Source organism: Cherax quadricarinatus, chromosome 58 (genome assembly GCF_038502225.1).
Source record: "Cherax quadricarinatus isolate ZL_2023a chromosome 58, ASM3850222v1, whole genome shotgun sequence".
Lineage (NCBI taxonomy): Eukaryota > Metazoa > Arthropoda > Malacostraca > Decapoda > Parastacidae > Cherax > Cherax quadricarinatus.
The window spans coordinates 17,048,726-17,075,810 of record NC_091349.1 but is presented as its reverse complement, the minus strand read 5'-3'; positions in this window follow the sequence as shown (position 1 = coordinate 17,075,810).

The following is a 27,085-nucleotide window of genomic DNA, read 5'->3' as shown; positions in this document are numbered from 1 at the left end:
CTGTTTCTCAAGTCACGTGTTCAGCATCACTTGTATGTTGCTGTTGTTGTTCAGCACAGCTGTTTCAGCAAGCCAGAGGTGAGTTTTGTAGTGATTTCTGCGTCCAGATACGATACTACGTGCCGCAAGCTGCCCTTCTCACACTATACCATTCACTTATATATCCATACCTCACCTATGCTATCTGTGCTTGTGGTTCAACTGCAGCAACACACCTAAATAACCCAACAAAAAGCCGCAGTAAGAATAATCACTAAATCCCATCCCTGGCAACACCCCCCCCCCACTCTTCATAGATCTAAACTTACTCCCTGTTCAGAACATGCACCCTTACTACTGTGCAATCTATATCTACAGGACCTTAACTTCCAATATTAACTTTGACCTAAAACGCTTTCTTGATAGTTGCGACAGGATCCACAGGCATAACACCAGACACAAACATCTCTATGACATTCCCCGTGTTCGACTAAACCTTTACAAAAATTCAATGTATTTCAAAGGACCTAAAATCTGGAACACCCTACCTGAAAACTCTAGAACTGCAGACACATTCATCACTTTCAAAGCTACAGTTAGAAAACATCTTATCTCCCTGATCCACCCCGACAACTAACTACATGATAACCACCTGGTGGTTCACAGTTACACTCACTCACCCACTGACTATAAACCCAAAAATACTAATCTTAGTCTTAAAATAATAAATCCTAACTAGTCATAAGTTTACCTATGGTACTCCAATATAGACACTTTGTATTGTGCCAAAACAAAATTATTCACATTGCTAAACTCACAAATTATGATGTAGTCACTTAGCCTTAATACCATAATCTGTAAGGATTTATTGTTAAGAATTAATCTGTCTGCTCGAAATGCCTAGCCATGCTAGGTGTCCTAGTGGCCCCCTCTGTAATTAGTATTTTATGACATGTAAACCACACAATACCCAAAACCTGTAAACCCCACATTGTAACCTTTATAGAGAATAAACTTGAATTGAAGTGTCTCCCTGTGTTTGTGGGTGGGGGAGGAGGAGGAGGAGGAGGAAGTGGCCGTTTCCTCGCCTCGCCCATGCTCGCCCTACTCACACCTCACCAGCCTACCACCACACTCCACCACTATGTACTCACTCCCTCTGCTGTGTTTTCTGCTGTTATTCGTATGATTCATTGCCAAAGCTGTGCATCCGAGTGCCCGAGGCCACTCGAAGCTACGTGGATCAGCATGCCACGTAGATCAGCAAGCCACGTGGATCAGCAAGCCACGTGGATCAGCAAGCCATGTGGATCAGCATGCCACGTAGATCACCAAGCCACTTAGATCCCGACGCCAAGTGGGGTGTGGGCGATGTCACGTGGATCCACAAGCCACATGGGTTACCAAGCCAGAAGTCCCAGGCCTCATGCTGTGGCCTGCTGCCCACATCACATTGACGTCACCGATGATGCTGCTGCCCGACTTCATGACGTCATGATGTCTGCCTGACGTCACCTCGAGATGTCTGGTGATGTCACCAAGCTGCTGATGTCACCTCACGAACACGCTTGATATCACATGATGTCACATCGAGTGTTGCTAGTAATTGTTTTAGTATTGTCGAGAAGACTGAGGGAAGATATATTTCGTGTGTTAATTAGTTCCTCTCAGTCAGTGTTCTCACATGTTAGTGTATGGCTTAGTGTCAATTTTGTGCACAGAAAAGCATCATTTGCTAGTTAAGCCATGTTGTACCGCATGTACCGCGGGTGTGTGTAAAGTTTTCCGTGTGTCCAGTGTGGTCTGAGCCAGACCCCTGTGTAGCACCATTGTGTTAGTCACCCAGTGTGACCAGCGCGTTTGACAGCTGATATCAGTCAGCCTGAGCCAGAGCCCCCTTGTACAGAAAGCTCTTATGCTCGCTCGTGATCTGCAGAATCATACCTTCTATGATTCCCATCGAGATTTGTTTCACTACACCTCCAGACCTTCAGAGTGAAGTTATATGTAGAGAAATAAGTCTGGGGACTCTTAGACTAACCTCTGCTATAACTCCAACTGCCGAGAGAATGACACTCGTCAAGCCGCAGTTAGGCCTGTCGGCAGGCGCTGTGTCAGCCTCGTGTCAAGCTTCAGTGAGCTCCTGCACAAAGAAGATGTCACTTTGACTGCTAGCTCGCTCACTGCATTATGGTGTATGATACGACTCTCAGATGTTTCGCCCAGTCGTCTTTGCCACGACTCGCTCCACACTCGCTGGCAGTGACAGCCCAGCGACAGTACCAGTGGAGAAGTGTCCTCCTGAGTCACTTGCCAAAAATCCTGCCCAGTTGCCGAGTTTTGTCGACGCCTCACTCGAGAGCACCAGCATGTCGTGCCCCAGGTTGAGTGAAACCTGCAGCGACTCCTATGATGACTGCTTCACCTTCCAGAGGAGACCGTACCCTGTTACGTCACAGCTCAGCTGCAGCAATGTCTCCTGTGTTGCAGTATCTGTCCAGACGCAGGAAGGCGTGCAGTGATGCCCTTCGACGCTCACTGCCTTTGACCACGATGTTTAGCACACCCCACGTGTTTTTTTTTTCCCTCCCTGTAGGAAGTTTTTTTGTTCCATGTCCATATGTATATATATGTTTTTTATTTTGTGTTCTGTGCCCTGTTCCTACGAGAGAGAGACCTAACTTTTTTTTTACCACCAGTATAGCGAGGTAGGTAGCTGAGCATATGTAGACATCCTGTACTGTCTGCACAGTCAGTCTATGCTGTCTGCCAGCTTAGTTCATATTTCGCACCACTAAAGTGCTGCCCTCTGGGCCTGCCCAGGTCTGTGGGATGCTGGGCCCACACTCTTGGAGTCTCACAGCGGCCTAGCAGCAAAACAGAAGGCCTACTAGCTCTCTCCCTCGTGGGATGGCCCTACCCGGGCCATGGGCACAACACACAAGCCTGTGTACCCACCACGACTTTGCAAATAAAGTAAGAAGCCTCCGAAGACGTATCATTCACGCACCTGCAACAGCCTACCAAATAAACTCATTAAACAACCTAAGCACACCCACACCCAAACACACCAACACCCTCACCCAAACCCATACCCACACTCAACCACACCCAAAAACTCACCCACACTCCAACACCCTCACCCCAACACCCCCTTTCCCTCCACACACATGGCTGAAGGAATCACCAACATGCAAGTCGATGTTCCTAGACTGTGACAAAACAAGAACAGAATGACAGCAGCTGAGGGAGAATACACAGAAACAAAATGGGTTAGGAAGAGAAGAACAGAGTCAACAGAGGACAACCAGAGCCGGGCAGAGCAACAAGCACAAGCACACACTGAAGCACTATCAGAACCCCTCAGCCAAACACACCATTTCAAGACAAACCACAATCAACACTTACAGCCTCCACTCCACATTATGCTATAGAAACCCACAGCACACTGCCAGGTCCCCCGCCCTCACATAATCCCCAAAACACAGTGCTGAAGGGGAAACTGAAGGTATGGTAAACATGGAATAACGAATAACCAAGCTCATAGGAATGGTAACAGATGCCATCTTTCCAATGGGATATCAGATCTTGAGGAAAGACAGAAGGAACAGAGGGGGTGGAGGAGTGGCACTGCTCATCAAAAACCATTGGGATTTTGATGAACTGGAGAGAGGAGACAGAGGAGAAACAAGAGACTACATAATAGGAACACTTCAATCTGGAGGTCCCAAGGTGGTAATTGCTGTGATGTATAACCCATCACAGAACAGCAGGAGGCCATGGCAAGAATATGATGAGAGTAGCAGAGCGATGGTTGACACACTTGCTGAAGTGGCCACATGGAGGCCCAGAAATGTGGAGGGCTAAGATGATGGAGGTGGTACTGGAAAACCTCATGTACGAACACGTAAGGGACACTACCAGAGAGAGAGAGAGAGAGAGAGAGAGAGAGAGAGAGAGAGAGAGAAGAGGACAAACCAGCAAAGACTGGATATAGTATTTACCTTGGGTAATGCAGATACTGAGGATATCACATATGTAAGACCACTCAGGGCCAGTGACCTCGTGATTCTGTTCTTCGAATACATAGTTGAGTTACAAGTGGAGAGGAAAGCAGGAAGGGCAGGATGAATGGAGCTAAACTACAAGAGAGGGGACTACACAGGCATGAAGAATTTCCTGTATGAGGTTCAGCGGGGGAGAAAGCACTAGCAGGGAACTCAGTAAATGAGATGATGGAATATGTGATAGCTTCCTTGCATATTGTTGAGGAGAGGTTTGTTTCCAAAGGTAACAGAAATAACGAGAAGGCCAGGATGAGCCCATCGTTCACACAAAGGTGTAAAGAGGCCAAAACAGAGTTTGCTAGAGAATGGAAGAAGAATAGAAGGCAAAGGACTCAGGAGAATAAGGAGAGCATACGAAGAGCCAGAAGTGAATATGCACAGGTAAGAAGGGAGGCCCAAAAACAGTACGAAAATGACAAAGCAACGAAGGCCAAATCTGATCTAAAGCTGTTGCGCATCTACATTAGGAGGAAAACAAGAGTCAAGGACCAGGTAATCAGGCTGAGGAAGGAAGGAGGGGAGATCACAAGAAACGACCGAGAAGTATGCGAGGAGCTCAACATGAGACTCAAAGAAGTGTTCACAGAGACAGAAGGGACTCCAGAAAGATGGAGAGGTGGAGTGTTGGACACACTACATTCAACTGAGGAAGAAGTGAAGGGGCTGCTAAGCGAACTACATACTTCAAAGTGACTGGGCCAAATAACATCTCTTCATGAGTCCTTAGACAGGGAGTTGAGGCGCTGTGTGTACCACTAGCAACAATCTTCAACACATCTATAGAAACAGGACGACTACCTAAGGAATGGACGACAGGAAATGTAGTCCCAATTTTTAAAAAAGGAGAGAGAGAGAGAGAGAGAGAGAGAGAGAGAGGTGGTGGGTAGATTGCGTTTTCTTGAACTGTAAGAAGGCTTTTGACATAGTTCCACACCAAACATTAGTGCAAAAGCTGGAGAACCAGGCAGGGATAACAAGGAAGGCACTGCAATGGATCAGGGAGCACCTGTCGGTAAGACATCAGCGAGTCATAGTAAGTGGCGAGGTGTCAGAGAGGGCGCCTCTGACGAGCGGGGTTCCACAGGGGTCATTCCTAGGACCGGTGCTGTTTCTGGTATTTGTGAACTACATGACGGAAGGAGTAGACTCAGAAGTGTCCCTGCTTGCAAAAATATGTGAAGTTGATGAGAAGAATTCAATAGGACCAGGACCAGGCAGAACTATGAAGAGATCTGGACAGGCTGCAGGCCTGGTATAGAAAATGACTCCTGGAGTTCAACCATACCAAGTGCAAAGACATAAAGATTGGGGAAAGGCAAATAACACCACAGATGGAGTGCAGTCTAAGGGGCGAGAGACTACAAACCTCATTCAAGGAAAAGGATCTTGTGGTGAGTATAACACCAGGCACATATCCTGAAGCACACATCAATCAAATAACTCCTGTAGCATATGGGCATTCCTACATCTCAATAAGGAATCGTTCAGGACCCTGAACACTGTGTATACCAAGACTATATTAGAGTATGGAACACCAGTTTGGAACCCACACCTAGCCAAGTACGTAAGAAAATTAGAGAAAGTGCAAAGGTTTACAACGAGACTAGTCCCGGAGCTAAGGGCATGTCCTACGAGGAGAGGTTAAGGGAAATCGACATGGCGAAACTGAAGGACAGGAGAGATAAGGGGGATAAGATAACGACATGTAAAATACTGAGAGGAAATGACAAGGTAGACAGAAACAGGATGTTCCAGAGATAGGACACAGCAACAAGGGGTCATAATTGGAAGTTGAAGACTCAGATAAATCACAGGGATGTTAGGAAGTATTTCTTCAGTTACAGAGTTGTCAGGAAGTGGAATAGTCTGGGAAGTGATGTACTGGAGGCAGGATCCATACATAGCTTTAAGAAAAGGTATGATAAAGCTCATGGAGCTGGAAGAGTGACCTAGTAGCGATCAGTAAAGAGGCGGGGCCAGGAGCTATGAATCGACCCCTGCAACCAGAAATAGGCGAGTGCAAATAGGTGAGTACACACACACACAGGTCAGTAGCGCGGCTGGTTCGCGATTAGCAGACAGAGGATCGAGCCTTCACTCCTTTCGCTGACTTGCGCAGAAGGTACAGTTCTTCATACCCCTACTATATTTGTTCAATTATCAGTAAATAGGTATTGAGTGATGAATAACATAAGCTTTTAACTTGTAAATTCAACTATGTAATCAGCACAAAACATCGAAGTCATGATGATTTTTAGTTTCATCAGAACTCAAGGCATTATTTCGAATACATATCTTGGGGTAAGCATCATACCGAGCACATCTCCTGAGGCGCACATCAACCAAATACCTGCTGCAGCATATACGCGTCTGACAAACCTAAGAATTACGTTTGGACATCTAAGTAAGGAGTTATTCACGACACTGTACACTGTATGTCAGGCCCATTATGGAGTAAGGAGCACCATTATGGATTCAACACATGGCCAAACACATTCAGAAATTGGAGAAAGTGCAAAGGTTTGAAACAAGGCTAGTCCTGGAGGTAAGGTGAGGTTAGGGAACTCAACCTGATGAACCTGGAGTACAAGAGGGCTAGGGGGATATGGTAACCACGTACAAAATACTGAGAAGAACTGACAAAGTAAACAGAGGCAGAATATTTCACAGGTGGGATACAGGAACAGCTGGAAGTTGAAAACTCAGATGAGTCTTCGAGATATCAGGAAGTATCTCTTCAGCATTAGGGTAATCAGGTAGTGGAACATTCTGGAAAGTGAAGTACTAGAGGCAGGATCCACAAATAGCTTTAAGAAGAGATACGATAAGGCTCTTGGAGCCGGGAGGATACCAAGTAGCTACCAGCGAAGAGGCAGGGCGAGGAGCTGTGACTCTTCCCCTTCAATCACGTATTGGTGAGTACAAAAAGACACACACAAAAAAAATAATAAAAAAATAAAACAGTGTAAAGTGTCGAGGAGCGATCCATCGAGAGGGATGACTGTCTACAACATTCGAAATGTCTGGAACGTTTCTTGACACCATAAAATGTTTTAAACGAAGAGGGAAGTGGAGAGAGGCAAAACTTTGTTCGTAGTTACTGGCAAGAGGTTCCTCTACGTGTTGAGAAATTCTGCTTAACTTTGCATTTTCTTGCGGGACAGCTGAAGAATGAGGCGACCTTTGAAGGTTGAAGCGGCAAACCTCTTCTTTACAAGATGTCTTTTTGGTGGTTTCTAGTGTTTCCTGGCAATGGTACGATCAGTTCCTCCCAATAATTAGATTTTTTGCCAGCGAAGTGGCTAGTTTACTTTTCACCCCATATGCATCCTGTGGACTGTAGCGCAAGAGCATATGAATACACAAAAGGCCTGAGAACTAGGCCTCAAAAAGGTTAACAGGAGTACATTTGTATTTATATCTACAGTTCGCTTACCTGTTACAAGGAAATTTAAGAAATTTGCTTAATATATCTGGTATCTTATTTTCATTAATAAGATATGTTGACATATCACATAGGTTATTATACTGTCTATATCCCTCAGTATGTGGACAATTATGCACATAGTGTGTAAGATAGTGATCATAGGGCTGGCCACATATTCTTGGTGTTATTTCTGCAGCCTGTATTCACTATCTGGGAAACAGTCAACCGTGGTCAATGGGTAAAGGTCCTGAATCTTGTCCAGGGAAGACGAGGAAACACAGGCACCGCAATCATAATATCTAAGGAAGACACAAAATATCAATGAAAGTAGATGCTGAATGCTAGTAGAAGCTTGAAAAATTTACATGTCAAGTTAAATATTAGTGCGCCAGAAATAAAAGCAACAATCTTGTCTATTGCAAAACTCTTTAATGAAACGGCAGTCTAGCCCACTGATGGATTCAGTACCTGAACTCTGAAGGAGGGGTGTGTATTTCTAGCAAGGCAGCTATTAAATGATGATGAATAAGTTGTCTTGTTTCTCGATTAAATTACCTCAGTAGGACACGGCTGGGGAGACTGCTTGCGAGTTTACCCCCACAAATATAATTATTGAACTGGTTGTGGATGACAAGTTTGTTTCAAGACAAGTACTTTGTTCAAAAATAGGGCTTGGCTATGGGAAATCCCTTCAGCCCCTTACTCAGCAACCTGTATATGGAATTCTATGAGACTAGATTATTATAGATATTCTTCCAAATAATGCTAAGTGGTTCAGATACATAGACGATGTTCTTTGCCTTTTGCCTAGATATCACAACATTGATGAGTTCCTACCTAGACTCAATGGTCCGGTATCTTCTATTAAGTTCGCAGTAGAGCATGAAATAGCACTCTACTCTTCCTAGAAGTTTTAATCCATCGCGTCGACAGATGACTTAAATTTACATTTTACAGGAAGACCACCAATGTGTCGTCATGCATTCATTATTATTCCAATCATGAATCTTAGGTTAAAAGGAGTGTTTTCCTTAAAATGTTCCTGAGAGCTTTGCATATCTACAGTCCTGGGTATTTAGAAGATGAAATCAATAAGATATTTAACAACCACAAAACTGAGATACCCCAGGGATTTTGTTGAGAATGCCCTAGTGTTATTTAGGAAGACTTTCTGCAGGATTAAACCTAAGGAAACGCCTGCCGGGAAAAATGTGTTGGTCTTGCTATATAATGATAATTTGGTCTGCCTGCAGGAGACACTAAAAAAGTTCAATACAAATCTTACTTTCGAAAACACTGGGACAGTGAAACAGAGATTGATTAAAAACACACCACCTAATAATGTGGGTGGTGTTTACAAGGTCCCATGCACTCTTTGCTCACTCTCATACATTCGTCAGACAGGTAAACCTTTAGAAACCAGATTATCCCATCACCAGTACTCCATCAGGACAGGCGAGGTGTCGAATGTAGTCTTTAACCATGATAGTTCTTGTAATCACCCACCTGCGTGGGCTGCCGCCCAGATAATTGTACCCAACAGCTCCATTACGGAAAGAAACATAATTGAGTCCTCTCTTTTGAAACATGATAGGAATGCCGTATATAACTCAAATTATGGGCTCTACGAACTCAATTGCTATTTAATGGACTCTCTTGTGCACAGCCTTAAACAACAAAGTTATACAAAAGCACAGGATTGCTCCTTATGCCAGGGGGGTCTCATGATGTTCCAGGTATGTTCGACCAGAGTCTGCAAACTGAAGATCATGGTATGCCCGTCGTGAGCTTCGATATAATATATAACATCCTGCTAAGTCCGTCGTGAACGTTGTTATATAACATGTTAAGTCCGCCGTGACTGGAGATATAATATATAACCCAAATTATAGCAGCATTTACCATGCCTTCTCAATCTGTATTAAATAGTCAAAACAGCTCTCAAACTCTTGATACTCAACTTCAGATTGTAATTTTGCATACACTCCATTGTTGGCACAGGTCATAACAAACGTTTACAGTGCCTAGATCAACACGTTTTCTTAGCTCAAGTCCATTACTTTTCAAGGATTTCTTGAAAGCCTCGCATATTGCATTAACATTGCAGTCACACAGTTAACTAGCTCTAAATGAGTAACCATGATTTGTTGCTTTCTCTCAGAATGATACCTAATAACTATATCTAATTGTGTAGTTATAGGAATATCAAGCCTTTCATTTATTAATAAGTTGAATTTACTATTTCTAGTATCAGCTTCAATCACTAAAATATAGTGGAAGTACACTGTAAACATTTTCTCCTGAGCATAAGGTTCTTATATCCAGAACTGTCAGCAAAATGTTCCTTGCAGAGTTCACTTAAGTGATCAACTACTAGTAATGAACAATGTTCAGCAATGAACAAAGACATATTTCCCTCTGTTCTTCTTACATCATCGCTTAATCTTTCAGAGTGATGCACCGTCTTTGTGTACTGATTAGTTTTTCAGATTTCATGTGCTTGGCAGTATTTTTCTGCCTTTCAGTGTCACTTAATTTAGCCGCAATTGAACACTGGCAATACTTACAAAAACATTTTGTCATCGTCCTCTACTTTCCTTAACCATTTTCGGTATCTGGAGTCACTAAACCACTGGACTCTGAAAAGCTAAGTGTATTTCTTTCTCATAATGAGTTGTCAGAGCAAATAAAGCGACAACAGACAATGCAAGCGAGGGTGTAAACAACAGCCAAATTGTTGTTATAGATGCTTTACAGTCTGACAGTCATGGGTTCATAACCCAGGACACCATTACTCACGTCAGGTGAGTCACTAATGAACGTCATCTGGACCTGTCTGACCTGAACTTCAGGAAGGTGCTTGGTGAGACTCAATTTAAGTTTTTATTTTTCCTTATTCTTACTTAGGCTTTTCTTTAATTACATATTTATGCGCTAAATTTCGCTCGAGATCAACTAAAAAAAACTCTAAAAAACGCGTCCGCGCAATTTAGAAAAACCTCGGGCTAGAAAAAATCGAAATGCGTTAAAACCTAGCTCGAAAAACGCTATGTTGGCAAACCTGCATTGACGCCACACGTCATGCCCAGGTTTTCCCATCTAATGTGCCCCACTAGAGGTTCAATTCGCGTCCACTTAAACGCAGAAACCTACGTAATACACACACACATACACAACAGTTCGAAGAGTCGGGGCCAGGAGCTGTGAAACTGACCCCTGCAACCATAAAACAGGTGAGTACAAATAGTTGCATACACACACACACACACACACACACAACCACACTCAACCTTCTCTCCTACATCTTCAGCCATATCACATATCCCCATTAACTTTACACAGATTTCACAGTGCAAGAATTCACCCTTACACTTCACCTCCATCTTTACTTAACATATGATCAAACTACAGATACTCTACAAACCGGAATACTGGAAGGCGAGAAAATACTCAAAGTATTGTACAAGACTGCAGATGAAATATGAAACAAGTGCTTCAAATTTTATGTACAAACAGTAGAAGTAACCATAGGAAACATAAACATCACAAAGACGAAACTGAGATGATAGCAGATGCTACATTTCTAAAAAAAAACAAAACAAATACGTAATGGAAAACTCATAAGCACAGTACTTTGATATCTTTTTCGAGAGACATTTCACCTACATAGCAGGATTTTGTTTTTATTTTAAAACAATGGCATGAGGATAGAGACAAGTGGAAGAGGAAATGAGATGCAGCACTGGAAGTCACAGGTGAGCAGGTTCCTCTTATATAAGAAAGTCATGCCGGTTCGATCTTCCAGATGATAGTAATAGAGTAGTATAAGTTATCCTAACTAAAAGATTCCATGGTATTGCTGGATCAGACAAGTATTATTGGATCGAAGGTATACAGTTCTGACAACCTGAATAATCAGACACATGTACAACACCTCGGCGTGTTTGATATTAACCTTTGTAAGTGATGTCAACAAGGTAGTTCCAAAGGACACGGGAGCAAATACTGGGACGTATTTATTAAAAAAAAAGTTTGTGCCGTGGGACCTTAGAAGTGATCTAGGTCACAAGACCGAAAGACTTTCTGACCCGAGTTTTGTCTAAGATGTCTTTTTAATCTCTCTCTCTCTCTCTCTCTCTCTCTCTCTCTCTCTCTCTCTCTCTCTCTCTCTCTCTCTCTCTCGCACTCTTTATTTTTTATTTACAATCTAAAAGCTTTTACCTACGTCAGCTCATCTGGAACCCATTTTATTATTGTGAAACCTACAAATAGGGAACAGGATGAAACTCAGATGAAGTGAGGTTCTGGAGAAGGGTACTGAGTGAAGTTGCTGCTTGCTGCCCGCCTTTTTATGTAGAAGCTCACTTATTGCTGTCATCGGAGTGAAGCCAAGTGTGGTACTTGGCTTCACTCCGATGACAGCACTTGGTTATTGGCCCTGTACATAACAGTAAGGCCACTCACATCCCTACTGGGTTTGAGGCGCTCCTGAAATAACAGGTCCTGACGAGAGATGAGCCGTCTGTTCAGAGTACAGTCGTATGTATATGCTTGGGATTCTGGGATGAAGTAGACATTCCGTAACAGTTGCAAACGCACGCTTCCCTGTGGCACACTTGCTCCAGTAGATTATCTTGCTGATTCTGTTCCTCTGAGAACTACTCTTAGAGATCTACCTTGAAGGTAATCACTGAGAAGGTATAGTATTAAGCCGGCGACTCCCAGTGGTTGTAGTTTTACCGAGAGTCCCTGGTGCCATACTCGGTCGAAAGCTATAGTAATGTCCACGGCTACTACAGTGCTGACTTCAGATTCATCCAGTGACCGGAGCCACTTTGTGGAGAGATTTAACAGCAGATCAACAGCAGAGTGACCTCTTCTGAAGCCATATCTACGGTCAAAAAGAAGCGAGTGGTAGTCGAAAAACGCCGTCATCTTTCTCGTTTTCTCTCTCTGTGACTGTCTATCTATCGATCTATCTTAATCAACATTAGCAATATGTTAATATGTTACACTCTGGTTCTTTAATGCTGTCTTCATTTATTTAAGATTCGTGGTTTTGTATATGTAAATACAGACAATAAAAAAAGTAGGTATATGGGTCTGACCCTGAAAATTAGTTGTCTTTAAATAAAGAATTTTGTAGTGGGAGTTTTTTGTTAACTGCGAGATTGACTAATCACATAATTCTTTGGCATCCAATGTAATTTTTAAGAGAAAATGAAAATGAGCTTTAATATTTTTTATGGAATTTGGGATTTGCTTCAGAATGAAAGCTTAAAGAACTATCTATCTATCTATCTATCCATATGTAAATAATATATATATATATATATATATATATATATATATATATATATATATATATATATATATATATATATATATATATATGTCGTGCCGAATATGTAAAACTGGTCAGTTAGCAAGAACTCATTTAAAATTAAGCCCTTTCTGAAATTTTCTCTTATACGTTTAAAGATATATTTTTCTCATTAATGTTAATGTAAAAAATTTTAAATTTTCCCCAAAAGAATATTAGAAAACTTACCTAACCTTATTATAACATGAGCAATTTATTTTAGCCTAACCCAACTAAATATATTTTAAATACGTTTACAATAATTTAGTATTAAACAAACACAATCAAATACATTTTTTTCGTTAGGTTCAGAATGATTTTGGCGAAATTATTGCATACAAAAATTTTCATTTGTCTTATATGGCAAGATGAGCGTTGCTATTTAAGCCAAGATCGCAAGTTCTGCCTATTTGGCACGACATATATATATATATATATATATATATATATATATATATATATATATATATATATATATATATATTTATATATATAGGGAGGTACCACCTCTAGAACTGTCCTGGGGACCCTCATCCTCAGAGAAAAGAATAAACTTGCATCAGGGAAAACTCAAGGTTCTCCCTGAAGCTGTTTGAAAATTTTCTCCATTGTATTTTCTCCATTGTATTCATGTTTGTGTTTTCTGTAAATGTATTCTGTTTATTAATAAATGTTCATATAAAATATAAAATATAGGGGGGGGGGGGTGGTAGGAGAAGAAAATACTCAAATAGCTCCGGGGAGAACCTTGAGTTTTCCCTGAGGTACGTTTATTTTCTTCTCTGAGGATGAGGGTCCCAGTCCAGCTATGGAGGTGGTACTTCCCCATATATATATATATATATATATATATATATATATATATATATATATATATATATATATATATATATATATATATATATATATATTAATACTAAACAAATACAATGAAATATATTGTATTCGTTAGGTTCAGAATGATTTTGGCGAAATTATTGCATACACAAATTTTCACTTGTCCTATATGGCAAGATGAGCGTTGCTATTTAATCCAAGATGGCAAGTTCTGCCTATTCGGCACGACATATATATATATATATATATATATATATATATATATATATATATATATATATATATATATATATATATATATATATATATAAACAATAAGATCACAGTAACAGGTGATATCACTATATGCAAAACAATCTTGATAATGTGAAAAGTCACGAAAGTGCTTGGAATTTCGCTATTTTTTTCACAGTGATTATTCTGCATATATATATATATATAAATATATATATATATATATATATATATATATATATATATATATATATATATATATATATATATATATATATATATATATGTGTGTGTGTGTGTGTGTGTGTGTGTGTGTGTGTGTGTGTGTATGTGTACTCGCCTAATTGTAGTTGCCCGGGGCGAGACTCAGCTCCTTGCCCCGTGTGTGTGTGTGTACGTGCGTACATGCGTGCGTGTGTGTGTACGTGCGTACATGCGTGCGTGTGTGTGTATTATGCTTAATAAACCGTATTTTTTATATATAAGTAATGGTATATATCATAGGTCAGCCTTACATATATTTAATATTAGAATAATGTGCAAAATTAATTGGGACAGGCGTAAATTTTGTGATTATATCATAATATGTCTTAATCCTCGGCTTAATGTGGTTTGGGTTCTTTTCTTTTCAGAAGAGTTTGCTACCAACTTCAGGCAACCATCCAACTGTGGTGTTACTCTACAACTCTCGCCAGTGCTACAACAGCTGTTGTTCTGTGAGGCTAATCATGCAAGGAAGCTCCGTGAGGGAATGTGATTTTGCCAAATTAACTTCAAATTCATTATGACTGTTACTCGTAGTAAGCGTGCAAGTATTGTAGTTCTATGAAAACATGCTGAATTGAGTATCAGTCAGACTGCCAAAGAGAGAAGACCTGCAAAGTCAACGGCTGGTCGGATTCTGAGGAGAGCTGGCAACACTGGTGACTGCAAAGCGCTGAGTAGAGGAAGATGTAGAAGAAAACGCCAGACAACACCTCACGATGATAAGGTAATCATAAATGGAGAGAAGGATCTCAAGAAAACCAGAAAAGATCTACAGAGAAATTTGGCTTCAGTTGGCGAAAGCACTGATTGTTCAACTTTTCGATGAAAGCTCTTTGAAGATGGCAGAACTGCCAGAAAGCTGGTAAAGAAAAAAATATTGACTGCTGCTATGAAGAAAAAACGACTGTGGTCGAAACTCGATCATAAGGGATGGACGACAGTTGAATAGAGAAAAGTTATATTTTCAGATGAGGCGCATTTTGAAGTACATGGGTACAGGTCAGTAACAGTGAGACGGAGCAAATGAGAATCTCTTTAGAATGAACACATCCAATAAGCGCCAAACACCCACCTAAGAAGATGTTATGTAGGAGTTTACTGTTAAGGCCCTAGACGACTTGCTATTGTTGATGGAACAATGAACAGTGACAAATACAAGCCAATCATTTCAGTTCATTTGGTTCCCATTGTGGATAGAGACTTTCCAACAGGATCTTGCTCCATGCCACACTTCCTGAAGAAATGATGACATTCTTCGGAGAGAATGGGCTAAGCGTTCTAAATTGGCCTGGAAACTCTCCTGACTTCAACCCAATTGAGAATGAATCTATGGGCATGAACCAAACACAACTGATTTGCTAACAGCCCCACTCTCTGACTCTTGTATCACTACCATTACCCCATTCGTAATGCCACGTCTGCTATTGTTGCACTACTTGTGGTACCATCACTACCTCTACCACTACACCAACCATTTTACTACTGCCTCCTCTCGTTCTACTACTCCTGGCCATGCTCCACTCTGATATATATAATGAAACCTTTCCCTTCGCGCTATTGTGTGACTAATTAATGGTCAACTGTACTAGAGAAGTCAGGTGTATTGTAATAGAAATGCCATACCTATTGTGTCAGAAAGGTGAGGTCTACTGTTTTAGAAAGGTCATGTCCACCGTGCTTAAAAAGTTATTTGATCTTTGCTGGAAAGATCAGGTCTACTGTACTAGAAACATCAAACTCGAAAAGGTGAAAGTTTAGTTACACTGTGTTAGAAATGTTGGATCCAATATGTTCTTGTAAAATCATGTTCAGTTAAATACAGAAATAAGCTACACTGTTTAGTAAATCTTTTGTACCTATGCTCGTTGTTTCTTTGAAAATTTCCGGTACCTATGCTCGTTGTTTCTTTAAAAATTTCCAGCGTCCATGCTCGTTGTTTATTTAAAGATTTCCAGTACCTACGCTCGTTGTTTCTTTAAAAATTTCCAGTACCTATGATCGGTGTTTCTTAAAAACAGCGGAACTTTTTGGGAATATTTCTTATATGTTGATAATCACCTAGTAATCTAGTAAGGTACGCCATCATATATGGAAGACCGTTTATAATCATGTAGGTTTGCCAGGGCGGGTCGTGGCTCGGGTGTTCTGCAACAGTGAGACATGACGGGACGGAAAGAAGTTACTGTATAGGTGAAGTCCTTAAAGGGTTAAACATAGGCCCATTCTGTTCTTCAAATATATCATGTCATATGTCTATCGATACTGCGGATATAATGAAAAGGAATAAGAGGTAAGTGAAATGCACAAAACTCGAGACAGAAACAAGGCGAAGGAATAGACTAGAAAATAGTTAATTGGGCTTAACTGCGGAAACGTAGAAAAGTTTGCAAGCACATGCAAGTCTGACAAGCTAACGAGCATGTAATCACTTGAGTCTTCAAAATATTTCTCCTCAAATACTGAGGACGAGTGCTGGAGTATTTCGAATAACTATTAACCACTTCTTTAACCATGGAAAGAAAATTAATGAACTTCAGTTGTCTCTGTCACAAGGAATTACACTAGAAAAGGATGAAATTAAAAAATATACGAATATCATATCGCTAGAAAATACTTACAGGGGGATATGGTTACGACATCCAAAACACTGGGAGGGTTTGAATTAATTCAGTCTCTTGTCTCGTCGATAAACGGTCCAATGTAGCGAGGATTTTTAACCGAGAAAATAGAAGCCTCTGAGAGGTAGCGACCAGCAACTCAGATCTCAGCTGCTTTCACTCTGCAGGTGAGCACGCCGGCCAATAAACCGTATTTAGTAGTTCCGCTCAAGTTCCGGAATAAGTTTGAGACAGAGAGAGAGAGAAAGGGAGGGAAATTACAATGAATTCTGCAACTTCGTTAATCAAATATATTGAAAAAATTCGTAGCAAGGCCAGGCATACAAGGGAGGCTTTCCAAAAAAAGTTTATTTGAAAATAATTTTGTCAGAATTTACTGCAATAATTTTTATATTTTCTCCATCTTTACTTCTCATCAGCATTAATACTAAATTATTCTCAAACTTACTTATATTTTCTAATTCATTTTAACGACTTTACTGTATTATGGTTAGGCTTTACATGGAATTTCCCTCTTCCATATGTTTTACATAATTTTACTCTACAGCTTAGTTTACTACTTTTTTCTTATTTGGGGAGAGTAGGTAGTAGAGGGAAGTGGTGAGGCGATGGTATATATTCAGCTGAGTAAAGGAGCCAGATCGCTGATTGCCCGCCCGTGTTGATGAAGGATATTGCTACGGAGTGTGGGAAATGGCCCGAGTGTGGGAGAGTGGCCAGGGTGAGTGTGTTGGAGAGGCGGGCTAGTTTAGCTGCTGGTGGTGGAGGCCAGGGCGAGGGCGAGGGTGTTAGAGAAGAGGTTGGTAGTGATGGGAGGCCAGCGTAAGAGCAAGAGTGCAATGACTGTGGGGCTCTACTGGATCCCAACCAAGAACCAAAGTGTGCTAGAGAAGATGACCCAGTTATCATCCTCGGTGCCTTATAGTTGGAGAAGCTTGTGACAGGTCTTCAGATAAGCGCCAATATATATATATATGTCGTGCCGAATAGGCAGAACTTGCCATCTTGGCTTAAATAGCAACGTTCATCTTGCCATATAGGACAAGTGAAAATATGTGTATGCAATAATTTCGCCAAAATCATTCTGAACCTAACGAAAAAAAATATATTTCACTGTGTTTTAGTATTAAATTATTGTAAACAAATCTAAAATATATATAGTTGGGTTAGGCTAAAATAAATTGTTCTTGTTATAATAAGGTTAGGTAAGTTTTCTAAGATTCTTTTGGTGCAAAATTAAATTTTTTTACATTAACATTAATGAAAAAAATATATCTTTAAACGTATAAGAGAAAATTTTAGAAACGACTTAAGTTTAAATGAGTTCTTACTAATTGACCAGTTTTACATATTCGGCACGACATATATATATATATATATATATATATATATATATATATATATATATATATATATATATATATATATATATAATATATTTCAACAAGTCGGCCGTCTCCCACCGAGGCAGGGTGACCCAAAAAAGAAAGAAAATCTCCAAAAAGAAAATACTTTCATCATCATTCAACACTTTCACCACACTCACACATTATCACTGCTTTTGCAGAGGTGCTCAGAATACAACAGTTTAGAAGCATATACGTTTAAAGATACACAACATATCCCTCCAAACTGCCAATATCCCAAACCCCTCCTTTAAAGTGCAGGCATTGTACTTCCCATTTCCAGGACTCAAGTCCGCCTATATGAAAATAACCGGTTTCCCTGAATCCCTTCACTAAATATTACCCTGCTCACACTCCAAGAGATCGTCAGGTCCCAAGTATCATTCGTCTCCATTCACTCCTATCTAACACGCTCATGCACGCTTGCTGGAAGTCCAAGCCCCTCGCCCACAAAACCTCCTTTACCCCCTCTTTCCAACCCTTTCGAGGACGACCCCTACCCCTCTTTCCTTTCCCTATAGATTTATATGCTTTCCATGTCATTCTACTTTGATCCATTCTCTCTAAATGACCAAACCACCTCAACAAACCCTCTTCTGCCCTCTGACTAATGCTTTTATTAACTCCACACCTTCTCCTAATTTCCACACTCCGAATTTTCTGCATAATATTTACACCACACCTTGCCCTTAGACAGGACATCTCCACTGCCTCCAACCGTCTCCTCGCTGCTGCATTTACCACCCAAGCTTCACATCCATATAAGAGTGTTGGTACTACTATACTTTCATACATTCCCTTCTTTGCCTCCATAGATAACGTTTTTTGACTCCACATATACCTCAACGCACCACTCACCTTTTTTCCCTCATCAATTCTATGATTAACCTCATCCTTCATAAATCCATCTGCCGACACGTCAACTCCCAAGTATCTGAAAACATTCACTTCTTCCATACTACTCCTCCCCAATTTGATATCCAATTTTTCTTTATCTAAATCATTTGATACCCTCATCACCTTACTCTTTTCTATGTTCACTTTCAACTTTCTACCTTTACACACATTCTCAAACTCATCCACTAACCTTTGCAATTTTTCTTTAGAATCTCCCATAAGCACAGTATCATCAGCAAAAATTAACTGTGTCAATTCCCATTTTGAATTTGATTCCCCATAATTTAATCCAACCCCTCTCCCGAACACCCTAGCATTTACTTCTTTTACAACCCCATCTATAAATATATTAACCATGGTGACATTACACATCCCTGTCTAAGACCTACTTTTACCGGGAAGTATTCTCCCTCTCTTCTACACACCCTAACCTGAGCCTCACTATCCTCATAAAAGCTCTTTACAGCATTTAGTAACTTACCACCTATTCCATATACTTGCAACATCTGCCACATTGCTCTCCTATCCACTCTATCATATGCCTTTTCTAAATCCATAAATGCAATAAAAACTTCCCTACCTTTATCTAAATACTTTTCACATATATGCTTCAATGTAAACACTTGATCTACACATCCCCTACCCACTCTGAAACCTCTTTGCTCATCCGCAATCCTACTTTCTGTCTTACGTCTAATTGTTTCAATTATAACCCTACCGTACACTTTTCCTGGTATACTCAGTAAACTTATTCCTCTATAATTTTTACAATCTCTTTTGTCCCCTTTCCCTTTATATAAAGGGACTATACATGCTCTCCGCCAATCCCTAGGTACCTTCCCCTCTTTCATACATTTTTTAAACAAAAGTACCAACCACTCCAACACTCTATCCCCCCTGCTTTTAACATTTCTGTCATGATCCCATCAGTTCCAGCTGCTTTACCCCCTTTCATTCTACGTAATGCCTCACGTACCTCCACCACACTTACATTCTTCACTCCTTCACTCCTAAAAGATGGTATACCTCCCTGGCCAGTGAATATATATATATATATATATATATATATATATATATATATATATATATATATATATATATATATCGTGCCGAATAGGCAGAACTTGTGATCTTGGCTTAAATAGCAACGTTCATCTTGCCATATAGGACAAGTGAAAATTTGTGTATGCAATAATTTCGCCAAAATCATTCTGAACCTAACGAAAAAAATATATTTCACTGTGTTTGTTTAGTATTAAATTATTGTAAACAAATGTAAAATATATTTAGTTTGGTTAGGCTAAAATAAATTGCTCTTGTTATAGCAATGTTAGGTAAGTTTTCTAAGATTCTTTTGGTGCAAAATTAAAAATTTTTACATCAACATTAATGAAAAAAATATATCTTTAAACGTATAAGAGAAAATTTCAGAAAGGACTTAATTTTAAATGAGTTCTTACTAATTGACCAGTTTTACATATTCGGCACGACATATATATATATATATATATATATATATATATATATATATATATATATATATATATATATATATATATATATATATATAATGTCGTGCCGAATATGTAAAACTGGTCAATTAGCAAGAAATCAGGAAGAAATCCAAATATTCTTCCTTGAAGCCTTTTTATCCACTTCTCCGAGGCTATGGGTCCCACAATTTACACCAGAGGTGGCCCCATCCTATATATATATATATATATATATATATATATATATATATATATATATATATATATATATATATATATATATATATATATCTCCATGGGGAAGTGGAATAGAATTCTTCCTCCGTAAGCCATGCAAAACAACCATTGTGAAAGACTAGAGAAATTCCAAGCGCTTTCGTGAATACTCACATTATCAAGGAATTATGAAAGTAAAGCATCCAAGGAAGGTATACAAGGGGTCTGGCCAACACCTCACTATCAGATCCCACAACAGTTAAACACCTGACGCGCGCCGGCCCAACTGGACAGGTCCTTCGCACAACCCACCAACAAACTATTCTACCCAAGAAAATTTTAAAAATTATTTAATAATTATTATTTAATAATACACTGGACAAATAATAATTTTTAAAATTTTCTTCGGTAGAATAGTTTGTTGGTGGGTTGTGCAAAGGACCTGTCCAGTTGGGCCGGCGCGCGTCAGGTGTTTAACTGTTGTGGGATCTGATAGTGAGGTGTTGGCCAGACCCCTTATATACCTTCCTTGGATGCTTTACTTTCATACTTCCTTGATAATGTGAGTAGTCACGAAAGGGCTTGCAGTTTCTCTAGTCTTTCACAGTGGTTGTTTTGCATATTCTGAAATCACCTGTTTACTGTGATCTTATTGCATATATATATAAATATATATATATATATATATATATATATATATATATATATATATATATATATATATATATATTCGGGTCCAGCGACTCAGCGCTGTTGTTCAGAGGGGTAAAACCTGATGTATTTTTGGTACACACCTCAGCTCTGAGAAGCTGGACGAGATTTTTGCATTATAATCAGTGTCAAACCCGTAACAGTATGTACTAGACATGTATCTCTCACATCTGATGTACTGTATATTCCATCTTCATATCAACAATATTTCTCATAAATCTTTTGAACCATATTATATAATAAAATATATCTTTTGACAAAAAAGAATGAAAAGATGGGGTGGTAGAGGAAGTGTAATATTCAATTGACTTCAGGAAGAAATCCAAATATTCTTCCTTGAAGCCTTTTTATCCACTTCTCCGAGGCTTTGGGTCCCACAATTTGCACCATAGGTACATATATCATAAGCAAGCGATCAACAATACAAAGCAACTACATGAGGAGGGGGGGGAATTTTCTCTAGGCCTTTCACATTGAACTGCAACCCTTCTTCAGGAGTAATGCAAGGGGAAAAAATGAATGCAGGAGAGCCCAAGCAAGTGTGTCCAGGGACACAGTCCAGCCAGGAAAAACGGAAAAGCTAAAACGGAAAGTATTATAAGTATACATAAAACAAGAGATACACCCATAAGCGTCATAGACATGGTAGTTAATGCTTAGATAAGCAATAGGTAACTTTGTTGTACTTGTGGCACCGTCCATAGACTAAAGTCATGCTCCATTTTTTTTAATACAAATATTTAAGTTGATATATATCCATCACAGTTGTAATTGCTTATTCAGTAACATAATAATGCCATGATTAGTGCACTTCATTACGATATTACTACTATATTATATGCATTTTCCAATATTTCTTTAATCGCTGTCTCAAATTAACCGTCCTAAACTCCACACAATTTTCAGCAAAATCCTATTTTTATTCTCTTCCCAGCTACTGAATTTATTCGAGATTAAACGAGTAAAATTTTTATAGAATATTCAACCATATAACTAAGGATGGTACCTTCTATGTTCGTGGAAACCGTAGACTAAATTAGAAACAGAATGTCTCTACCACAATGCTAACACAAAATAATGTGTCTGTCCGTCATGTTAGTAGTGTGTAATTTAGCAGTGGGCTGAAGTTGGAAAAAATTGGATTTGTAAAGGATATAGGAAAGCACTGGTTTGGTAATAGAGTTGTGGATGTGTGGAACAAACTCCTGAGTGGCGTCATTGTGGGTGTGAGTTGGACCTGCCTACCTTGAGCCAGTAGGCCTGCAGCAGTGCTCTTTATGTTCTGATGTTCTTATGTGACTAGCTTAGTCAAGTAGGGTGTTTTTCTTGAGTGACTAGCATCTAGTAGGGTGTTTTTCTTGAGTGACTAGCTTCTAGTAGTGTGTTTTACTTGAGTGACTGGCTTCTAGCAGGGCGTTTTTCCTGAGTGACTAGCTTCTTCTACCAGGGTGTTTTTCGTGAGTGACTAGCTTCTAGCACGGTGTTTTTCCTAACTAGCATCTAGCAAGGGGTTTCTAGAGTGACTGGCTTCTAGCAGGGTTTTTTCATGAGTGACTACCTTATAGCAGGGTGTTTTTCTTGAGTGACTAGCTTCTATCAGGGCGTTTTTCCTGAGTGACTAGCTTCTTCTAGCAGGTGTTTTTCTTGAGTGACTAGCTTCTATCAGGGCGTTTTTCCTGAGTGACTAGCTTCTTCTAGCAGGTGTTTTTCTTGAGTGACTAGCTTCTATCAGGGCGTTTTTCCTGAGTGACTAGCTTCTTCTAGCAGGTGTTTTTCTTGAGTGACTAGCTTCTATCAGGGCGTTTTTCCTGAGTGACTAGCTTCTTCTAGCAGGTGTTTTTCTTGAGTGACTAGCTTCTATCAGGGCGTTTTTCCTGAGTGACTAGCTTCTTCTAGCAGGTGTTTTTCTTGAGTGACTAGCTTCTATCAGGGCGTTTTTCCTGAGTGACTAGCTTCTTCTAGCAGGTGTTTTTCTTGAGTGACTAGCTTCTATCAGGGCGTTTTTCCTGAGTGACTAGCTTCTTCTAGCAGGTGTTTTTCTTGAGTGACTAACTTCTAGCAGGTTGTTTCTCGTGAGTGACTAGGTTCTAGTAGGGTGTTTTTATAGAGTGACTAGCTTCTAGCAGGGTGTTTTACTTGAGTGACTAGCTTCCTCTAGCAGGGCGTTTTCGCAGAGCGGCTAGCTTTTCCTTCCATGCTCTAGCTCCTGGGTCAAGACCACTCATGTTCCAACATCTCTTATCAAGATTCCCAACACCTCCCCCTATTCACTTACCCTATCAGACCTCTGCTCAAACTCCTCTGATAAAAATCACTCCCTCTTCTCCCCTGTCCTCCATCCTCTGTGGTTTGTGGGTTGTAAATGACTTAATGAGACATATCCCTCATCACTCTTATTTCATTTATTCACAAGGAAATGTATTGCCTCGTTTGGTTCATCTGTTGTTAGGTAAGACACATATGCAACAGTTAGGTATCTTTATTATGAAACGTTTCGCCTACACAGTAGGCTTCTTCAGTCAAGTACAGAAAAGTTGATAGAAGCAGAAGATACATGAAGACGATGTAATCAGTCCATCACCCTTAAAGTTTTGAGGTGGTCAGTCCCTCCCTTGGTTCATCTATATACATCGTCTGTTGCATAACATCTTCAAATACCTATTAATGTGTATTTAGTGTTTACATAACACCTCTCACCTGATATTATAAGACCTTTGATCAGTTATTGGCGACACTTGTGTTTTTATTGTTCAGGTAGAAACATGGCGAATAAAATACACAATAATTTTTGAAATTTTATTAATGGTTAGTAAAACATTACTGAAGGTAAAGAATACACAAAATATTATTTTCTGAATAACTGTACATGGTAAAATATTTCATGGTAAAACATTACATGGTAAAACATTATATGGTAAAACTTTACATGGTAAAACATTACATGGTAAAACATTACATGGTAAAACTTTACATGGTAAAACATTACATGGTAAAACATTACATGGTAAAACATTACATGGTAAAACTTTACATGGTAAAACTTTACATGGTAAAACATTACACAGTAAAACATTACATGGTAAAACATTACATAGTAAAACATTACATGGTAAAACATTACATGGTAAAACATTACATGGTAAAACATTACATGGTAAAACATTACATAGTAAAACATTACATGGTAAAACTTTACATAGTAAAACATTACATGGTAAAACATTACATGGTAAAACTTTACATGGTAAAACATTACATAGTAAAACATTACATGGTAAAACTTTACATGGTAAAACATTACATAGTAAAACATTACATGGTAAAACTTTACATAGTAAAACATTACATAGTAAAACATTACATGGTAAAACATTACATAGTAAAACATTACATGGTAAAACATTACATAGTAAAACATTACATGGTAAAACATTACATAGTAAAACATTACATAGTAAAACATTACATGGTAAAACATTACATGGTAAAACATTACATGGTAAAACATTACATGGTAAAACATTACATAGTAAAACATTACATGGTAAAACATTACATAGTAAAACATTACATAGTAAAACATTACATGGTAAAACATTACATGGTAAAACATTACATGGTAAAACATTACATAGTAAAACATTACATAGTAAAACATTACATGGTAAAACATTACATAGTAAAACATTACATGGTAAAACATTACATGGTAAAACATTACATGGTAAAACTTTACATGGTAAAACATTACATAGTAAAACATTACATATTAAAACATTACATGGTAAAACATTACATAGTAAAACATTACATGGTAAAACATTACATAGTAAAACATTACATGGTAAAACATTACATGGTAAAACATTACATGGTAAAACATTACATGGTAAAACATTACATGGTAAAACTTTACATGGTAAAACATTACATGGTAAAACATTACATGGTAAAACATTACATGGTAAAACATTACATGGTAAAACTTTACATGGTAAAACATTACATAGTAAAACATTACATGGTAAAACATTACATAGTAAAACATTACATAGTAAAACATTACATGGTAAAACATTACATGGTAAAACTTTACATGGTAAAACATTACATGGTAAAACATTACATGGTAAAACATTACATGGTAAAACTTTACATGGTAAAACATTACATGGTAAAACATTACACAGTAAAACATTACATGGTAAAACATTATATGGTAAAACATTACATGGTAAAACTTTACATGGTAAAACATTACATAGTAAAACATTACATGGTAAAACATTACATAGTAAAACATTACATAGTAAAACATTACATGGTAAAACATTACATGGTAAAACATTACATGGTAAAACTTTACATGGTAAAACATTACATGGTAAAACATTACATGGTAAAACATTACATGGTAAAACTTTACATGGTAAAACATTACATGGTAAAACATTACACAGTAAAACATTACATGGTAAAACATTATATGGTAAAACATTACATGGTAAAACATTACACAGTAAAACATTACACAGTAAAACATTACATGGTAAAACATTTCATGGTAAAACATTACACAGTAAAACATTACACAGTAAAACATTACATGGTAAAACATTACATGGTAAAACATTACATGGTAAAACATTACATGGTAAAACATTACATGGTAAAACATTACATGGTAAAACATTACATGGTAAAACATTACATGGTAAAACATTACATGGTAAAACATTACATGGTAAAACATTACATGGTAAAACATTACATGGTAAAACATTACATGGTAAAACATTACATGGTAAAACATTACATGGTAAAACATTACATGGTAAAACATTACATGGTAAAACATTACATGGTAAAACATTACATGGTAAAACATTACACGGTAAAACATTACACGGTAAAACATTACATGGTAAAACATTACACGGTAAAACATTACACGGTAAAACATTACATGGTAAAACATTACATGGTAAAACATTACATGGTAAAACATTACATGGTAAAACATTACACAGTAAAACATTACATGGTAAAACATTACACAGTAAAACATTACATGGTAAAACATTACATGGTAAAACATTACACAGTAAAACATTACATGGTAAAACATTACATGGTAAAACATTACATGGTAAAACATTACATGTTAAAACATTACATGGTAAAACATTACATGGTAAAACATTACATGGTAAAACATTACATGGTAAAACATTACATAGTAAAACATTACATGGTAAAACATTACATGGTAAAACATTACATGGTAAAACATTACATGGTAAAACATTACATGGTAAAACATTACATGGTAAAACATTACATGGTAAAACATTACATGGTAAAACATTACATGGTAAAACATTACATGGTAAAACATTACATGGTAAAACATTACATGGTAAAACATTACACGGTAAAACATTACACGGTAAAACATTACACAGTAAAACATTACACGGTAAAACATTACACGGTAAAACATTGCATGGTAAAACATTACATGGTAAAACATTACATGGTAAAACATTACATGGTAAAACATTACATGGT